The sequence below is a fragment of the Procambarus clarkii genome, chromosome 35 (genome assembly GCF_040958095.1).
Source record: "Procambarus clarkii isolate CNS0578487 chromosome 35, FALCON_Pclarkii_2.0, whole genome shotgun sequence".
Taxonomy (NCBI): domain Eukaryota; kingdom Metazoa; phylum Arthropoda; class Malacostraca; order Decapoda; family Cambaridae; genus Procambarus; species Procambarus clarkii.
In genome coordinates this window covers 7,967,889-7,987,928 of record NC_091184.1, presented here as the reverse complement: position 1 = coordinate 7,987,928, position 20,040 = coordinate 7,967,889, and the positions used below count along the sequence as shown (strand labels likewise).

Genomic DNA, 20,040 nt, shown 5'->3' with positions numbered 1-20,040 from the left:
GACACAACCTTCATTTACTCCAGTCCTGATCCCCTTGCTCTAAATGCCACAGTAAATACTGAGCTAAATAAAGTCCATCTGTGGCTAACTGCCAACAAACTCACCCTTAACATTGACAAAACTTTCTATATTCTGTTTGGCAATAAATCCTCTAATCAAATAAATCTCAAAATAAACAATACCCAAATTTGTAACAAATTAGATGGCAAATTCCATGGCATTCTCATTGACCACAAGCTGAATTTCCAGGGACACATTCTAAACATATCAAAAAAAGTTTCAAAAACTGTGGGCATTCTTTCTAAGATCAGATATTATGTACCACGCCCTGCCCTGGTGACTCTCTATTACTCCCTTATCTATCCATATCTCAACTATGGTATTTGTGCTTGGGGCTCTACTACCCAAAATCACTTACGTCCTCTAATTACTCAACACAAAGCTGCTATTAGGACAATATCCAATTCTGGCCCCAGACTTCACTCGGTACCCCTATTCAAATCCCTGAATATGTTAGACATTAAGTCACTGCACATTCTCTCATGTGTACTATACATATACAAAACGCTAAATTGTAATGCCAATCCTGATCTCAAAAGCTTCATAGAAGGTTGTAACAGAACCCATGAGCACCACACCAGAAATAAATACAGTTTTGATATTCCTAGAGTTCGACTTAATCAAACCAGAAATGCTCTACAAATCAAGGGGCCCAGGATGTGGAATGACCTTCCCAACCATGTTAAAGACAGTACCTCTCTCAACCAGTTTAAGTTAAAAACGAAACTATACCTAATAAATTCCCTGTAACCTACCTTACCTCTCTATTGTCAACCCATGTATGTTTTTTTTGTTTTTTTTTTGTTTTACAAATCAACGCTGTTTTAATGTAATTTTCTGTAATAATTTGTAATTGTATTTGTGCTGTTTTTTCAACAATGTTCCCCCCTCTTTTACCTCTATTTTTATTTGTACTCAACGCATTTTTTTCTTTTTACCCATTAGTTTTAAGCTTTAGTCAGTAGTGTTTTTTTCCTGCCCGAAACGCTTTGCGTAATAGTGGCTTTAGGCATTGTATGTACTAGCTCCTATCTATAAAGCCAACAAACTTTGTAAAATCTCTTTATGTATGTACCTTTGCCTAAATAAAAAATTATTATTAAATTATTATTATTATTATATATATATATATATATATATATATACATATATATATATATATATATATATATATATATATTTATATATATATATAAAGTTTGTGTGTGTAATTTATATAAATAAATAATTAAATATTAATTTTGTTAATATCTTTTCAGGGAAAACTTGCAAGTACAATTCGTATACAAGAGGGGCAACAAGAGCCAGAGGATGTCTACTAAGAAAATATATAAGTCTTTATCCTCACACTCTTGATATATGGTCTTCTCTGGTCTCTTTATTTTCTCCTCACAAATGTCCCTTTTTGTTTATTTCTTTTACGTTTCTCTCCTGTTTTTCTTGTCTTTTAATCTCTCCTTTCCTCCTCTCTTCTAACACCTCTCGTTTCCTGTCTCTTCTAGCTTCTCTCTTCCTTTACTTTTTATATTTGTGGTATTCATTTATGTCATTTTTATCTTGTATATTTTTCTTGTATCTTTTTCTTATCTTGTGTTTCTCTTCCCCTTCTCTTCAATGATTTCTCATTTCTCTCCTCTCTCTGTTGTTTCTGTTCTGTCTTCTCTCTCCTTGCCTTAATTTTGTCCTGTCTCCTCTTTTGTTGTGTGTGTGTCTTTCTGTCTCTCTCTCTCTCTCTCTTTCTCTCTCTCTCTCTGGCTCTCTCTCTCTCTCTCTGGCTCTCTCTCTCTCTCTCTGGCTCCCTCTCTCTCTCTGGCTCTGACTCTCTCTTTCTCTGGCTCTGTGGCGCTCTCTCTCTGGCTCTCGCTCTCTCTCTCTGGCTCTGGGTCTCTCTCTCTGGCTCTCATTTTTCATTTGATTTAAAAATGTCTGAGATTTTTACTTAATCTAAGTTATATTGCATGGTGCTAATATGATTATTATACACGACTGTTTTTTCTTTTCTTTCTCTCTCTCTTTCTCCCTTTCTTTCTTTCTCTTTCTTTCCTTCTCTCTCTTTTTCTTTCTCTTTCTACATGAATATTATACTTGACTGTGTTTACATTCACTTGTAGATTTTTATTTTTAGTTAATTAGTCCTAAACTTTTGATTAATAGATTTTTATTATTAGTCATAGAAAAACTATAGCGTTATATGTATACTCAGAAAATTTTACTTGTTTTAGTTTTAAGTAACAATAACTGCTTGTAACGTCAGACTGATCTCAGCATGACATGAATCACAGGCTGCTTGATCACAAAATCTATTGTGTTCACATATTGCATATATAGATTTTTCTAGATTTTTAAATTTTTACTTTTATATTCTGTTATAGATATAGTCTATATATTTCGAGCTATTACATATATTTTGTTGTATTACTCATTCTTAATTAAATAAATATAATATTTTAATTCTCTTTTTGTACCCTATTTATTTGTAATTTACAGATACATATATAGGATGTCCATTTCTTTCTCAGATATGTCTTCTTTCTTTCTCTCCCTTTCTATTTCAGATATGAATTAAAAAATTATTATACCCTAATTTACCCTAAACGTTTTAATGTAGGTAATTAAAAGATTATAAAAAAGTTTTTAGAAATGTTAATTATTTACATTCTATTGTCGTATATAAAAGTTCTCAAAAAACATTTTCTAAACGTAATTATAAACGTGCTGAAAACAATGAAATGTCGTTTTTAGGATGTTTTAAACACGTGAAAATGTTTGTTGTTGTGTTTGTATAAGCCTATACTTGCATAAACCACAAGTGAAGATTAACAATCTTTGGACAAAACCCACCAGTGGGCCTCGAACCCAGAAAGCACAACTACCTTCCAGTAGCTTATAGCATGGACACGAGTTCTCTCACATTAACAGTGGCTTGATGAAAAACGCAGAGTAACCTCTCACTTGTCTAGTGCCCTCGGAAAGTGGAGATATTTGAGGTGTATATATATCTCGAAGTCTCTACTTCTTTTGTAGGGTCTGATGGTGTAGTGGGTTAAGGCGTACTAGTTATGGCAGCTACTGGAAGGTAGTTGTGCTTTCTGGGTTCGAGGCCCACTGGTGGGTGTTGTCCAAAGATTGTTAATCTTCACTTGTGGTTTATGCAAGTATAGGCTTATAGCATGGACACGAGTTCTCTCACATTAACAGTGGCTTGATGAAAAATGCAGAGTAACCTCTCACTTGTCTAGTGCTCTCGGGAAGTGGAGATATTTGAGGTGTATATATGTCTCGAAGTCTCTACTTCTTTTGTAGGGTCTGATGGTGTAGTGGGTTAAGGCGTACTAGTTATGGCAGCTACTGGAAGGTAGTTGTGCTTTCTGGGTTCGAGGCCCACTGGTGGGTGTTGTCCAAAGATTGTTAATCTTCACTTGTGGTTTATGCAACTATAGGCTTATAGCAATGGACACAAGTTCTCTCACATTAACAGTGGCTTGATGAAAAACGCAGAATAACCTCTCACTTGTCTAGTGCCCTCGGGAAGTGGAGATATTTGAGGTGTATATATATCTCGAAGTCTCTACTTCTTTTGTAGGGTCTGATGGTGTAGTGGGTTAAGGCGTACTAGTTATGGCAGCTACTGGAAGGTAGTTGTGCTTTCTGGGTTCGAGGCCCACTGGTGGGTGTTGTCCAAAGATTGTTAATCTTCACTTGTGGTTTATGCAAGTATAGGCTTATAGCATGGACACGATTTCTCTCACATTAACAGTGGCTTGATGAAAAATGCAGAGTAAGTAAGTAAGTAATTATCAAAAGAAGGCACCAAACCGGGAAGGCTATGTAGCACCATCAAATACGCAAAATAATCAGAGGGCGCTAAATATCACCAAGGATGCCAATACGAGAACAAAAACGCATAAGGCGAACGATATCAAAAGTATCCGAGTCACCAAGAATTCTATCACCAAGAATTCTATCGAGGGACAGGTGACCGCGAGGGGCGGTCGGAAAGCAAGACACGGGTCAGTGATACGGGTAGTGATACGGGTCAAGGAAGTACAAAACCGCGGAAGAGGGACCCTCCACGGGGGCAAAGAAGGAACAACACGAGGAGAAACATCAGAAATACGAACGGAGAGAGAATCCTGTAGGCGGGATAACCGGACAGAAAGAGGGAGGTGGTGAAGAGGAACAGGAACCGCAGGAGGGGTAAAAGTTAAAGCACGACAGAGGCGAGAGGAAGGATGTTGCAAGGACCGCGCAAGATAGCGAAGACAGTAGCGATCACGGCGGTCCTGGAGAGACAGGAAGCCAGTGTCAACATACAAGCTAAGGATGGGAGTCGAACGAAAGGCACCAGAACTGAGGCGCAACCCAGTATGGTGCAAAGCATCAAGACGGCGAAGAGTAGAAGGAGAAGCAGACGAGTAAGCAGGGCAACCATAATCGAGCTTAGACAGGACGAGAGAGGAATGTAAAGCAAGGAGAGTGCGCCTATCTGCCCCCCAAGAAGTATGGGACAAGACCCGAAGGAGGGTAAGGGCCTTAGAGCACTCAACACGGAGGTAAGAGATATGGGGAGACCAAGACAAACGAGTGTCAAGGAATAACCCCAAAAGCTTCGCGGAATCTTTGTATTCAAGGGGATGACCATAAAGTGACAAAGAGGGACGAAGAACAACCCGTTTCCGCGTAAAAGTCATGGCACAAGTCTTAGAAGTAGAGAACTTGAAGCCATGACCTGTGGCCCAAGACGACACGGCATCAATTGCAAGTTGAAGCCGGCGTTGAAGGAGAGGCGAATCATCACCCTGACAACAAAGGGTAAGATCATCGACATAGAGAGCGGAGAAGACACCAGAAGGAAGAGAGGAAAGAAGACCATTGAGGGCAACAAGAAAAAGAGTAGTGCTCAGAACACTACCCTGGGGCACACCTTCGTATTGCTGAAAAGAGGGAGAGAGAGCGGTACCAAGGCGCACCCGAAAGGAACGACGAGAGAGGAAGCTGCGGAGAAAGAGAGGGAGATGACCACGAAGGCCAAAAGAATGAAGTTGAGATAGGATATGATAACGCCAAGTGGTGTCGTAAGCCTTTTCTAGGTCAAAAAGGACGGCAACAACGGAGGTCTTCGCAGCAAAAGCAGTACGAATATAGACCTCCAAGTTCACCAGGACATCTGTCGTGCTGCGGCACTTGCGGAAACCAAATTGAGAAGGGGAGAGGAGGTGATGGTGTTCCAGGAACCACATCAGACGAACGTTAACCATACGTTCAAAGAGTTTGCAGACACAACTTGTGAGAGCAATAGGGCGAAAGTCCTTAGGGGAAGTACCCAGAGACCCCGGTTTGCGAACAGGGAGGACAACGGCATCGAGCCAGTCCTCAGGGACTGACGACGACTCCCAGATCCGATTATACAGACTCAGTAAATACTGAGACGTGCTCGGAGGGAGATGGCAAAGCATCTCATAATGAATACCATCGGAGCCCGCCGCCGTAGAACCGCAGAGGGCCAGGGCAGAACGAAGTTCAGAGAGAGAGAAGGGATCATTATAGAGAAGCTGAAAATGAGTGCAGAAATCTAAAGGACGAGACTCAAGGACAGGTTTACGAAGAAGGAAAGATTGGGGAAGATGAAGACCAGAGCTAACAGAAGAAAAATGGGAACCCAGTTCGGAAGCGACCTGCAACGGGTCCGCCACAAGAGTATCATGGAGGTGAAGGACCGGTGAAACATCGGGAACGAACTTACCCGCTATCTTGCGGATACGCTTCCAGATCTGGGCCAGAGGGGTCTCGGACGTAATTGTTGAGACATAAGATGCCCAACATTCACGTTTAGCCGTACGGATGGCCCTACGGGCCACCGCACTCGCTTTCCGAAAGAAAAGAAAAGAATCGGTCGTCTGCCTACGGCGGTGCCTCTTCCAGGCTGCACGCTTACAGCGGACAGCCCGAGCACAGTCCGCATTCCACCAGGGAACGCACTTCCGTGGACCCCGAGAGGAAGAGCGAGGAATAGAGCGGAGGGCAGCGTTGAAGACAGTGTCATGAAAAAGGAGGAGAGCGCGAGAGAGAGGCAGAAGGGAGAGGTCAGGGAGAGCAGCACTGAGGGTAAATAGGGTCCAGTCTGCCTTAGCAAACTGCCACCTAGGGAAAGAGAGGGAAGGGCGAAAAGAGAAAAAGGAAACAAGGATGGGGAAATGATCACTTCCATGGAGGTCATCAAGAACCTGCCACGTGAAATCTAAGTAAAGAGAAGAAGAGCAGAGAGAAAGATCAAGACAAGAAAGGGTGCGAGTCCGAGAGTCCAAATGAGTGGGCTCACCAGAATTCAGAAGAGACAGGGAAGAAGAGAGGAGAAACGGCTCAAGGAGGCGACCCCGGGTATTTGTCAGAACGTCACCCCAAAGAGAATGACGACAATTGAAGTCACCCAGCAGGAGCACAGGCTCCGGCAAGGAGTCCAGGAGGTGTTTCAAATCAGGAAGAGAGAGCGGGACACTCGGGGGGAGATAAATGGAACAAACTGTGTACCATTTCCCCACAAAGATACGAGCAGCAGAACAATGGAGAGGCGAAGGAAAAAGTAAAGGAACAAAGGGAACATCAGCCCGAATCAAAAGAGCAGAAGAATTAGAAGCCCCAGCAATGGCTGGGGGGGGGGGGGGGGAGAGAAAGGAATAGCCACGAAAACGACCAGGACGAGCACCAAGCATTGGCTCCTGGAGACAGACACAAAGGGGCGAAAACCGCGAAATCAGAAGTTGGAGTTCGAGGAAATTGGCATAATAACCTCGAACGTTCCATTGAAGAATGGACAACGACGAGAAGAGAAAGGACAAAAACAGAGAACAAGGAAGAAACAAAGGCGAAAGACCAACAGAGCACGTTAAAGAATATCAGGGTCGGGATCAGGGTCAGCAAAGTCAGGGTTAGGGGGCATGGGTAAACTGAGCAAAGACGGAGGGAAGGAAACGGGAGAACAGAGCAGAGGTGGGCGGGCAGGGTCTGGAGGAGGAGGAGGAAGAGGAGGAGACAACGGAGATTAGCCGTCAAGGACAGCAGCAGGAGGAGGGGGAGTAGAAAGAGGGGAGCGCACCCCAGCAAGAGCAGCAACCGAAAGGGAAGCAGGGGCCAAAGAAACCTCCATAGCAGGAACAGGGGGCGCAAGCACTGAAACGGGAGGGGAAGGAGCAACAGAGCCAGAAGGAGGAGCTGAGGAAGAAAGCGAAGCCTTCTTACCCGCCGGGGAAGAGGAAGGAGAGGAGCCAGGCTTACGCTTCTGACTTAAAGAGACCGGTGTCCCAGCAACTACGTACCGGGCAACGGATTCCAGTGTCTCAACAGGAGAAGCCGAACGAGAGCACACACGACGGCCGTTAGGAGAGCGATGGACATCCGCCCGCACCGACAGGCGGTGGGGAGAGCCAATAGATGGAGGAAGAGGATGGGAAGGAGGATCGGAGGGGGACGAGGAAGAAGACACAGAAGACACGACAGACCGGATAGAAGGAAGGGGAACCCCAGACAGAGGACCAGGAGGAGGATCTTTCGGGAGAGAACCCAAAGGAACAGAGGAGGGGGCAGTGGGCGCATCAGGGTCCAAGGCCCGGAAACGGTTGTGAGTCTGAGGAAGGCGGGAAGGACGAGGAGAGGAAGAGCGCAACACGCGAGCATAAGAGATATTAGCATAAGGCGGGAGCCGGCGAACCTGGCGCCTCGCCTCAGGAAAAGATAAACGCTCCCGGTGCTTCAGGTTGAGGACGGCTGCCTCAAGCTTGTAATGGACACACGCACGGGAGAAGGTAGGATGGGCCTCACCGCAGTTGAGGCAACGAGCCTGGGGAGAAGTGCACTCCGACTTAGAGTGACCTTCGCCACCACACAAAGGACAGAGAGAGACTGTCCCGGAGCAGCGGAGGGCACCATGCCCAAACCTCCAGCACTTGTTGCAGAGCCGAGGAGAAGGAATGTACTCCTGGACAGAGCACCTGGCACCAGCAAGAATGACAGAGGGTGGAAGGGTCCTACCATCAAAGGTAATCTTCACAACCCGGAGGGGTTGACGGCGACTACCACGAGGGGGACGAGTAAACGTGTCCACCTGGAGAATAGAATGGCCCTGGGCAGCGAGGATATGGCGAATATCGTCGTGGCAGTCGCGCAGGTCCCGAACACCGGTTGCAACATGGGGCGGGAGCAAAATAGTGCCAACACTGGCATTCAATTGAGCGTTCTTCGAGACCCGAACGTGGGTCTCGCCAAGGCAGGATAAGGCAGCCAAGCGGGAAGCAGCATCCTGAGAAGGAGCAGCAACGACACGTGTACCGAGACGAGTGGGGTTGAAAGTAATGGAGGCATCCACGGAATCAATGAGATGTCGATGAAGGGAGAAATCGTCAGGAGGCGCAGAATCAAGAGGGAGGAGATCAAAATATTTGGCCCACGAAGCGGGACCAAACAAGGCTTGATAGGTAGCAGAACTGGAAGGAATCGAGCGAGGGCGGCCGTGACGAGGACGGCGGTGAGAACCCCCAGAGAGGGGTTAAAAGGCGCAGTAGTTACAACTAGAGAAGGAGTTGCGCCAGGGGACGAGGTAGTCACCACTGGGGGCTTGGGGCTCGACCCAACCACAGAGGAGGGAGGGGAGCCAGGCGAAGGAGTCAGAGAGGCCAAAGGAGGAGCAAGGTCGGGGCCCAATGCAGCGGAGGCTACAGAGCCCGGTCTTCCAATACGGACCGACTCGGGGGCTTGGTCGCCCACCCCACGAGCCTGAAAAGGTAAGCCAGAAGCAGCCGAAACAGGGGTTATCATCTTGACGAAATTAAGAATTCACTCACGAATGTGCCCCCACACCCACCATGGAGCCACAATTAGAGGCAGGACACCCAACAAGAAGCTATCGCCGATCTTGTCGGGGCCTCCTAGGGGTGCGTCGTGAGTATACGCCCCACAAACGCCACCTTAAGAAACCGACAGTCCGTCGAGATCGGGTTCAGTGACGAAGTGGGGATTGACAATAAAAGGTTCCCCTCGCTCTCGACGTCGGGTACTGCAGTTCTACGGGTGCATGAGTATGCCTCCTCAAGCACCCGGGCGTCAAAATAGAAGAAGTCCATGGAAGAACCAGAACGAGCAAAAGGTCGGCAGGAAACGGCAAGCAGATAGGAGAAGAGGGGGGAGAAAAACGAAACAGAAGGAAAAGGAAAAGGTGCCCAGCAGAATTGGAGAGGACGGCAGCAGGAGCACAAGGCTAGAAAAGGACAGAGGACTGTCCTAAGGAGCATCACACTCCAGCAGCCGCCCACGAAGCCCCCACACGGCGACAACGAGCTGAGCGGGGAGGGGGAAAATGCAGAGTAACCTCTCACTTGTCTAGTGCCCTCGGGAAGTGGAGATATTTGAGGTGTATATATATCTCGAAGTCTCTACTTCTTTTGTAGGGTCTGATGGTGTATTGGGTTAAGGCGTACTAGTTATGGCAGCTACTGGAAGGTAGTTGTGCTTTCTGGGTTCGAGGCCCACTGGTGGGTGTTGTCCATATATATATATATATATATATATATATATATATATATATATATATATATATATATATGCGAACAAGCCTGAATGGTCCCCAGGACAATATGCAACTGAAAACTCACACCCCAGAAGTGACTCGAACCCATACTCCCAGGAGCAACGCAACTGGTATGTACAAGACGCCTTAATCCACTTGACCATCACGACCGGACATAATGAGGTGATAGCCTAAGCTATTTGAACCACCCCACCGCTGGCACTCGGATAGTAATCTTGGGCATAGCATTTTACCAAATCACCTCATATATATATATATATATATATATATATATATATATATATATATATATATATATATATATATATATATTATATATATATATATATATATATATATATATATTATAATATATATATATATATATATATATATATATATATATATATATATATATATATATATATATATATATATATGCAATTGACGATCACAAAACACTGATCATTTTATGCGGAAAATCCACAGAGAAATATGAAATGAGGTGAACGTTTCGGCTTGTTAAAGCCTTTGTCAACACCAGACTGACTAAAGGAGAAGGGAGAAGGGGGAGGATATATAGGCCGACACCTGACCAACCCATCCCTAGGGAAAAAATTAACCAGAAACAGGTATAGCTTAGCTTAGAATGGTCAAAGAGGATTAAGCGGTCAGAGAATAAGGATGAAAGATTAAAGAAAAGCCTCATGAACACACAATATATGAATATAAAATTATAATGAGACATTGTAAGCCTCTCTATCAGAGTTTTTTCTTAAACTGTTGTGCAATATTATAACTTAAAAATGGATCACGTTTGTACATCCCAGTACTAACATTAAGAAGATTTGGACACTGATTAGAGCAGACTCAATTAAATTCCGTTCCACGAAATCCCCACAATTGGTAATGCTTTTTGCCCCATTCCAGTTAATATTGTGATCGCATAAACTCATATGTAGATACAATGCATTAGACGTTTGGGCAGTTCTAATACTAAACGCATGTTGTGACAACCGCAATTGTAAGGACTTTCCTGTTTGTCCAAGGTACACAGAATCACAATCATTGCAGGGAATCAAATACACACAACCTGCTGTATCAGGGGAGTTTTTTTTTAATTGGATTTGATCGTACTATTAGTGAACACCAAATTTATATTAAGTTTCTTAAAAATCAGAGACAATTTTTCAAGTCCACTCGCATAAGGTACCACCAATGAGTTAATAATTTTTGGTTTCGCCTTAGGGACGTGATTATAAAACGTACGCTTGGCTTGTTCAAACGAGAAATCCCAAAACCTCTTAGGATATTGTAAACTCTTCCCAATTTCATATATTTTAGCAATCTCTTCATCAAAAACTCAAGGCTGCATACCCTCAAAGCTCGTAGAAACATTCCTGAAAAAACTGCCTGTTTAACTTTACTATGATGATTCGAATAAAAATGAACATACGACCCCACGTTGGTAGGTTTCCTAAAAGAAACCTACCAACGTGGGGTCGTATGTTCATTTTTATTTTCTGTATATAGTGAATAAAAGCAAAAACAGTATTGTGGGAGGAGAATGTGGGTGAGTCAGGTGACTTGAGGGAGGGCGTGAGTGGCTGGCTGGTACACGGCGGTCACTCCTCGTTACTTTTTGACTCATAATAGCAACTTAGTGGTTCGTTATGGTGAACAAAACATGCTGATACTTATATATAACCTGTGTATATAGTGTAGTAACCGACAAAGTATTTGTTCACTGTTTGATGAACATAATTGAATCAACAATATGCACACCATATTTTTGAGTACAGCGATGATTCACTCATTTTATTATATAAATATATCACACAACATACTATTGAATAATATTACAGCAAAAAAACTATGAAAAATCAGAGACATTGAAATAATTAGGTAATTATCTCTTTGTGGCAACTCCGGCCTGACAGCTGGCGATCAACAGACCGCCTGGGACGCACGCTGAGTCAGCGCCTGTTTTTTGTCAGATTTCCCTGCCCTATAGCGAGCAATATATGCCACTTACAATTTTTTTATTATTTTTCCCATGATCAATGAACACAAATTAACAGGTTAGGAAGAAAAACGATTTTTTTGAATGCGCCTGTGGGTGTCAAATGGTATATAGCCATGCGCCATTTAAGGGTTAAAATATTTTAGACAAAATCGGCAGAATTGATATTGGTCTATAATTGATGACTTCAGTGAGGTTGCTGCTTTTATGGACTAAGGTTACTCTTGCTTTTTTCTCAAAATATCAGGAAAGGTTTAGAGTTCATATAATTTGTTGTAGAGCAATGCAATGGCTGGAGCTAAAAATCTAGAGGCTTTTTTGTAAATTAGGGTTGGTATCTCAACATACAGTATTTATGTATGGGATTCATTCATCCACTGCAAATTACCTCAAACCCATCATCACCAAACGAAAATCTGCTATCAGAACAATAAAACTGTCTTCAAACCGCACACAGCCTCTCTGTTTAAATCCCTGAACATGCTACATATACATTTGCTATACACATCCTCTTGTACTCACCTAATTGTACTCACCTAATTGTGCTTGCGGGGGTTGAGCTTTGGCTCTTTGGTCCCGCCTCTCAACTGTCAATCAACTGGTGTACAGATTCCTGAGCCTACTGGGCTCTATCATACCTACATTTGAAACTGTGTATGGAGTCAGCCTCCACCACATCACTTCCTAGTGCATTCCATTTATTAACTACTCTGACACTGAAAAAATTCTTTCTAACGTCTCTGTGGCTCATCTGGGTACTAAGTTTCCACCTGTGTCCCCTTGTTCGTGTCCCACCCGTGCTGAAGAGTTTGTCTTTGTCCACCCTGTCAATTCCCCTGAGAATTTTGTAGGTGGTTATCATGTCTCCCCTTACTCTTCTGTTTTCCAGGGATGTGAGGTTCAGCTCCTTTAGCCTTTCCTCGTAGCTCAATCCTCTCTTGTGCTATTTACAAGTACAAAACCTTGTTCCTAAATGCCAACCCTGATCTGAAACTCTCCATTGATAGACGTAATAGAACCCACAAGCACCACATCATAAATAAATATTTCTTTGATATAAATTATTTATATAAATTGACAATCAGGGTAATTGCCAATCAGGCTAATATAATTGCCAATCAGGCTAATATAATTGCCAATCAGCCTAATATAATTGCCAATCAGGCTAATATAACTTTGAATCAGGCTTTATCACCCACAGGGTTATTGATCGATGGAACTGCCGAAGCCATAACTGCTAAAACTGTGCTGAATTTCAAAATATACATGGAAAAAATCATGAAGGCAAACTGGGAGGGGGAAGGGAACCTTCAACAAGCCGACTTCCTGTTCTCATTGAGGCCACTCGGGTTAGTGGCCCTCAGGTAAATCGGGTAAAATATTATTCCCAGACAATTACAGCATAACTCATAAAGTTAGGCTAGAGTAATAAATTTCTGGTAAATTTAGAGTGATAAATTTCTAGAGTACTATAAATTTAAATATCATATTAACTTGACTGACAGCTATAAATGCCAATCAGCCTTCAATATACTCTTCGGTGAATTATTTATAATCAAGAGTAGAACTCATAAATAGGACTAAAAAAAAAATGGACATCAGTTTGCATATGAATCTGATGAGAAAATTCCTTGATTAACATACATTTCCTTACCAATCAAATGGTCTCACCTTAAGTACGTCTCAGATTGTCTTCTTCACCAACTCCAATGCTAAATAATATTACAACAGAAATGTCTATAACTTAGCTACAGAGTATATTACATTTTAAATAAATTTCCACAGAAAGGAAAAAAAGGAAGCACATTATTTACATAAGTATGAAGAAAAACATTTAAAGCTTTGTTTTACCTTTGCTAAATTAAAGAGATATTTCTATACTTATAAGCAATTTTGAGTTTTCCTAGTGACAGCTTCTCCAGTTCTTGCTTGGTCATCTTTCATAAAAGAACAATATAATAAAATATATTCAGATCTTTACCTTTTCATTGTGAAGTGTATTTCTCAAACAAAATATAATTACCTCTGAAGGACATCTAACTGACATTGTGATAGCACACTGTTAGATTAAAAGTAAGTTAATATACTATTATGTGCCTCATTATCCTTCCACATTCTCTTAATGATCTTTCACACTCAAAGTGTTTAGCCTATTATCTGCATGTATCATCTTGTGCTTCTTCATTTGTCCAAGACGACTGAATCTCTTCCCACACTCTGGACACTCATGTGGTTTGTCCCTTGAATGCACTAACATATGAGTCTTCATAGTTCCACGCTCTCTGAATCTCTTTCCACATTCTGGACACTCGTGAGGTTTGTCACCTGAATGCACTAACATGTGACGCTCCACATCTCCAGTACGGGTGAATACCTTTGGACACTGTGGACACTGGTGAGTCTTCATCTTCTTTATGACAGGTGCAGTTTGTGTGAAGGTTTTCTCTCCCGGATGTTGGGAGAAGCGTCAAGGCTTGAGTGTTATTTCTTAGAGTTAGACTTGATGTGAGCACTTGGCGGTCAGTGGTGGTGCTTCTTCTTTATGACAGGTGCAGTTTGTGTCAAGGTTTTCTCTTAATGTTCGTGCTGGACATCACCGGCTGTAGCGCTGCTAAAATGGCGGCGGTTGTTTACCCTCTCATCACCTAAGGGTTCCAATGTTTTTGTCGGGTTCCACATATCATTTTTCCTACTTCTTATTTTTGTTTATAACTGGTCATTTACAATTAAGACTTGGATTTATCCTCTTGTTTTTCAATCAAAGAATGTACTTGGAATTGTTTCTTTAAACATAATGCTACACGATTATGCTTTTTGAAGGAAACTCTCCCATAGTGAATGTGTTCCGAACCATAATGGAACTGACCCAAGTATCAGTTGGGTTAACCCAAGTATCGCGTTTCCAAAATGGTCTCCCATGTTGGAATAGTCGAACGCCGAAAAAATATGGTTGAAAACATCTTGATAACTTAAATTATTTATTAGACAGAAGAAAGACAGAAATGGGAGCAATATATAAAACCTTTACCAGACAAATATTTTTTAAAAATTAAAAATTTAAATTCAAAGGTTTATTTAGGTAAAATACATACATACAAGGGGTGATACAAAAATTGATGAATTTATAGATAGAGCTAGTACATACAATGCTAGTACATTCAATATATTAAGTAAAACCAAAGATATTTGTAGTTGTATAAAAGTGGCAGTTTAGACACTCCGTACATTGACAACGTGAAATTGAAATAAGCTTATTGACGTAAAATACACACAAAGAGATGAGGTAGCTCAAGCTATTCTCACCCCGTTCAGTACATCGTGTTAATACGTACATAGATACATATCACAAACAATAAACATATTACCAAACATTCTGAGAGATAAACATATACATTTCCTCCTTTACACAACCAGTATGGTATCAGACGTACACATAAATACTTTTATGACCTAGGTATACTGTATACACAATTTGCTAGAGACATGCAGATAATTCAACAAAAAAATTACAGTCTTGGTGCAAAATTCTTATATCTCTCAAAAATATCATCAACCTTTCCGTTGTGACACATCCAGCTAGGCTATTTGTTCGGGAACAGTCCTTATCTCAGTGTTTCTATATACATTAATCAACGGACAATCAAGAACATAATGGGGAAGGGTGTGAGACCTTAACATACCACATAGTTTACACTTCGTGTCATTATCATGAACACCTATCCCATATTCCCAGTAATATTTGTACCCAAGCCTGATCTTCTCTGTGTACAAATGCGGCTCGAGCCGCATTTGTACACAGAGTCACTCCAAGCATTTCTCCTTTTACCGTAAGTGAAATATAGGTGTTTTGACTCACATACATGTAGTGTTGCATGGTTTGACTTCTCTCATACATTATACTTCTCCTCTCTACTTCTGCCTGTGCCTGAATATTTCTGATTTTGCTTCTTATTGTGAATTCTTCTTATCTTATTGGATGTGCATGCGCAGAGTTGATTAGCAAGAATTTCATATTCACTTTAATTTATGTATTGATTATTTATTGTTGATTTATTATTGATAATTTATTGATTTTTTATGATTCATTGATTAATTGATTGATTTTATTGATATATATACATTATATATATTAGTTAATTTACAACAGATAGATGAAGAATGCGACATTGGAATCAGAATCCATCATTCACTAAAAGTTGCACAAGTGGGAGCGGCAGTAAAAAAAGCGAACCAAACCTTGGGAATAATCAAGCTTGCCTTTACCTTCAAGGAAACTAAAGTAGTCCTTCAATTGTATAAGTCTCTGGTGCGCCCCCACCTGGATTATTGCATAAAGGCATTGAGACCTTATCTTCAGAAAGACATAGCTGCTCTGGAGAAGATGCAACACCGGGCAACAAAAATCATACCAGAGATTAGTCATCTCTCGTATCAGGAAGGGTTGAGGGCCACTGGCCAAACAACACAGTAAACCAGGCATGACAGGGCGGAGCTCATCGAAACACTTAAAATACACCAACAATTTGGACGATGTTGATCCGGACACTTTCTTCAAAAGATCAGATGTAACACGAACGAGGAGCAACGGGTTCAAGCTCAACAAGCCACAATGTAGGACAGAAAACAGGAGAGGCTTTTTCACCCGTATGGTGGTAAACCCGTGGAACAGCCTTCCCGCCAAAAAGTAGGTAAGGTAAACGCCAAAACTCTACTGGGTTTTAAAATACAGATAGAAAAGATCGTCCAGGCAAATGAGTAGGACCTTTGACAAGTCGCCAACTTCCTGTCCTCGTTGAGGCCACCAATATTAGTGTCTCAAGTAAATTAAACGTCGGCAAAGATCAGTAACCAAAGAAAATGGGAAGAGCACCGTGGCGAGTAAGCGAGCGAGCGAGTGACGTCATCACAACAAAGGTTGCAATAGACGTCTCCACGACTCTTGAAGTTCGCCTGTCTTAAAGACCTGTGTCCACAATACCGGCCAAATTGTCCCTCCCACAGTACTCTCAGGACACTTATGGCAGTGTAAGTGTGTGGTGAGGCCACACCACTGAAGACATTGAGGATATACCACGAGGGAGAGACAAAACTGTTGAAGGAAGGAGTCACTGGCTCCACCTGACCACCTTGTTCCTCGCACTCTCATCATCCTCCGTAAGTACTGGAGTGCATTACCTGCTTGATACCTGGTTGATGGGGTTCTGGGAGTTCTTCTACTTCCCAAGCCCGGCCCGTGGCCAGGCTCGACTTGTGAGAGTTTGGTCCACCAGGCTGTTGCTTGGAGCGGCCCGCAGGGCCACATACCCATCACAGCCTGGCTGATCCGGAACTTCTCTTAGAAAACAGTCCAGTTTTCTCTTGAAGATGTCCACGGTTGTTCCGGCAATATTTCTTATAGTCACTGGGAGAACGTTGAACAACCTCTGATGTTTATACAGCGAAGAGTTAGGGGTGACATGATAGAGGTTTACAAGTGGATGAATGGACACAACAAAGGGGATATTAATAGGGTATGAAAAGTATCAGCACAAGACAGAACACAAAACAATGGGTATAAATTGGATAAATTTAGATTTAGGAAAGACTTGGGTAAATACTGGTTCGGTAACAGGGTTGTTGATTGTTGATTTGTGGAACCAATTACCGCGTAACGTGGTGGAGGTGGGGTCCCTCGATTGTTTCAAGCGCGGGTTGGACATGTAAATGAGTGGGATTGGGTGGTTATAGATAGGAGCTGCCTCGTATGGGCCAATAGGCCGTCTGCAGTTGCCTTTGCTCTTATGTTCTTATGTTCTCTGATTGTGCCTATGGCAACTCTGCTCTTCACTGGTTCAATCCTGCATTTTCTTCCATATCATTCACTCCAGTACGTTGTTATTTTACTGTGTAGATTTGGGACCTGGCCCTCCAGTATTTTCCAGGTGTATATTATTTGGTATCTCTCGTCTCCTTTCTAGAGAGTACATTCGGAGAGCTTTGAGACGATCCCAATAATTTAGGTGTTTTATCTCAATAATGCGTGCCATATATGTTCTCTGTATTCCCTCTATTTCAGCAATCTCTCCTGCTCTGAAGGGGGGAAGTGAGTACTGAGCTTTCTGCTCCACCATTGTCTTACACCCCCAACATACAATTGTTAATAATAAAAATAATAAAAATTTATTTAAGAAAAGTACATACTGTACATAGTTGCAGAGTTACAGTACAAACATTCTGTTTGATTTAAAGATAGAGGTAGTACATACAATACCTAAAGCCACTAGTATGCATAGCGTTTTGGGCAAGGTGAGGTGGGGAAAAAAAAACACTTAGACTAAAACTTAATAGTAATTAAGCTTAAAGTATAATTGCATTGAAAGAAAAAAATAAAAATAATAAAAGATGAAAAAAGGGGGGGAACATGGTAGAAAATAGTCAATATACAAGTTGGTCAACAAACAGCATTTTTTTTTTCTTCAACAAAAATGTTGGGGTATGGAAATAGGACTATGGAATTGTTGGAGGTGTAGATGTAGGCCAATAGAATTGTTGGGGTAAATTATATGCCAATGGCATTGTTGGGGTGTGGACATTGGCCTATCGAATAATGATAACTTTTATAATAATAATAATAATAATGAGAAATTCCACTGGGACTGTGTAGTGTTGCAAACCCATGACCACGGCATTGCCAGCTGTATACTCTACCACTGTACCACCACTGACTTTCTTACAATCGGATTTCTACTAATATCACAGGAAGTCTGTGATATCCTGATATCACAGTCCTGAAGCCAGTCCAAGTTTTATGTAAGACCCCAAGCACTCAGGTGAAGGATAAAGTACTGTAGTTCAACATTGTATGCACAACTTCAGATACACAGAAAGTAGCACTAAGGAGATATACATCAATGAACAATCCACTGAGGCTGTGAGGTGATGCAAACATTGCAGGTTTGCATCATCTCACAGCCCGAGTGAATTTTCTCATTGATGTATATCACTTTAGTGTGATTTTCTGTGTAAATATTAATAATAATAATATTATTTATTCAAAAGATTGTGTGTACAAAGAACATAAGAATATTGTTCAACTGAAGGGACAGAAGTTACACATACTAATGAAGCCACAATTACGCAAAGCGTTTCGGGTAAAATTAATAATAATATAGAAATTTTTTAATTAAAGTTGTGACGGGATAAAACACTTAATACTATTAGAGAAGTAAGCTAACAATGAGAATGTTCAAGGAAAATAAAAAATTAATACAAAGAAGGTGATACTTAAGGATGACAAGCATAGACTATTACATTATGGAGTCAGTAGTTCTAGCAACAGTACAGTAGTTTATTTACATTAATTATAGAATGGAAATACAAGGTGTAATTTAGGAAAGCAAGTGAACTATTCCTCATAACATTTTCTTTGAACATATCAGAACATAGAGTAACATACTATAATTTAAGGTTAATTTGGCCAACAGTTTCAAATAACCAAGATCATAAAGGACACGAGTAAACACTTTATCAAAGAAATGCATGAAATTAGATGACATTAAATGTAGACAGTAAATGTAGAAATTAAATGTGTGTCCTCGCTTGAATGAACTATATGGGGCATAGCCGATTCATCCCAGTGTGGAATTCATTCCATCCGTTCGGCCCCCAGCAACTCCCTTCCCCCCCAAAAAAAAATAAATAAAAAATACAATCACATTAATGCATATGCCAGTCCACGTTTGCCTTATGAAAAATTTAAATAATAAAGAATTTGTATTGCAATGAAATACATTGATATGGCATGCTACAGTACTGTACTTACCCTACCAGTTGAGTTTTGTAGTGCAAACTTTGTTAGCCTTAATATCCTGAGAGTGCCACACACATGAATATAAATTGTTTAAAGAACAGTAACTTTTCTAACAAATGTACATTATACACTACAGTCTGTACATAAAGTACAGACCTAGAATCACACTACTGCAGTACACTTATATCATATAAACTACACTTTGTACATTTAATGTCATTAGAACTGTGCTGTACAGCTCAATTGGTACTCCCAGGTAAGTTATGGCTAGTGCTGGGTGCTGGTCTAGTGGCCTGGGCATCCTCAGAAGGTGAGTCCTTGCTAGTGCTGGGTGCTGGTCCAGTTGCCTGGGCATCCTTAGAAGGTGAGTTCTTGCTAGTGCTGGGTGCTGGTCCACTTGCCTGGACATCCTTGGAAGGTGAGTCCTTGCTAGTGCTGGGTGCTGGTCCAGTTGCCTGAGCATCCTTGGAAGGTGAGCCCTTGCTAGTGCTGGGTGCTGGTCCAGTTGCCTGGGCATCCTCGGAAGGTGTGTCCTTGCTAGTGCTGGGTGCTGGTCCAGTTGCCTGGGCATCCTTGGAAGGTGAGTCCTTGCTAGTGCTGGGTGCTGGTCCA

At 41.8% G+C, this 20,040-nt stretch overlaps 1 protein-coding gene across 1 annotated transcript in view; it reads left to right on the top strand.

Moving 5' to 3' along the window:
• Nucleotides 1–16,565: 16,565 nt before the first annotated feature.
• LOC138371314 (tripartite motif-containing protein 3-like) overlaps nucleotides 16,566–20,040 on the top strand; it is a 29,747-nt gene continuing 26,272 nt past the window's right edge. The window contains exon 1 of the mRNA XM_069336099.1: nucleotides 16,566–16,793. The gene's annotated coding sequence lies outside the window, so the exon portion shown is untranslated. The remainder of the gene's footprint in view (nucleotides 16,794–20,040) is intronic.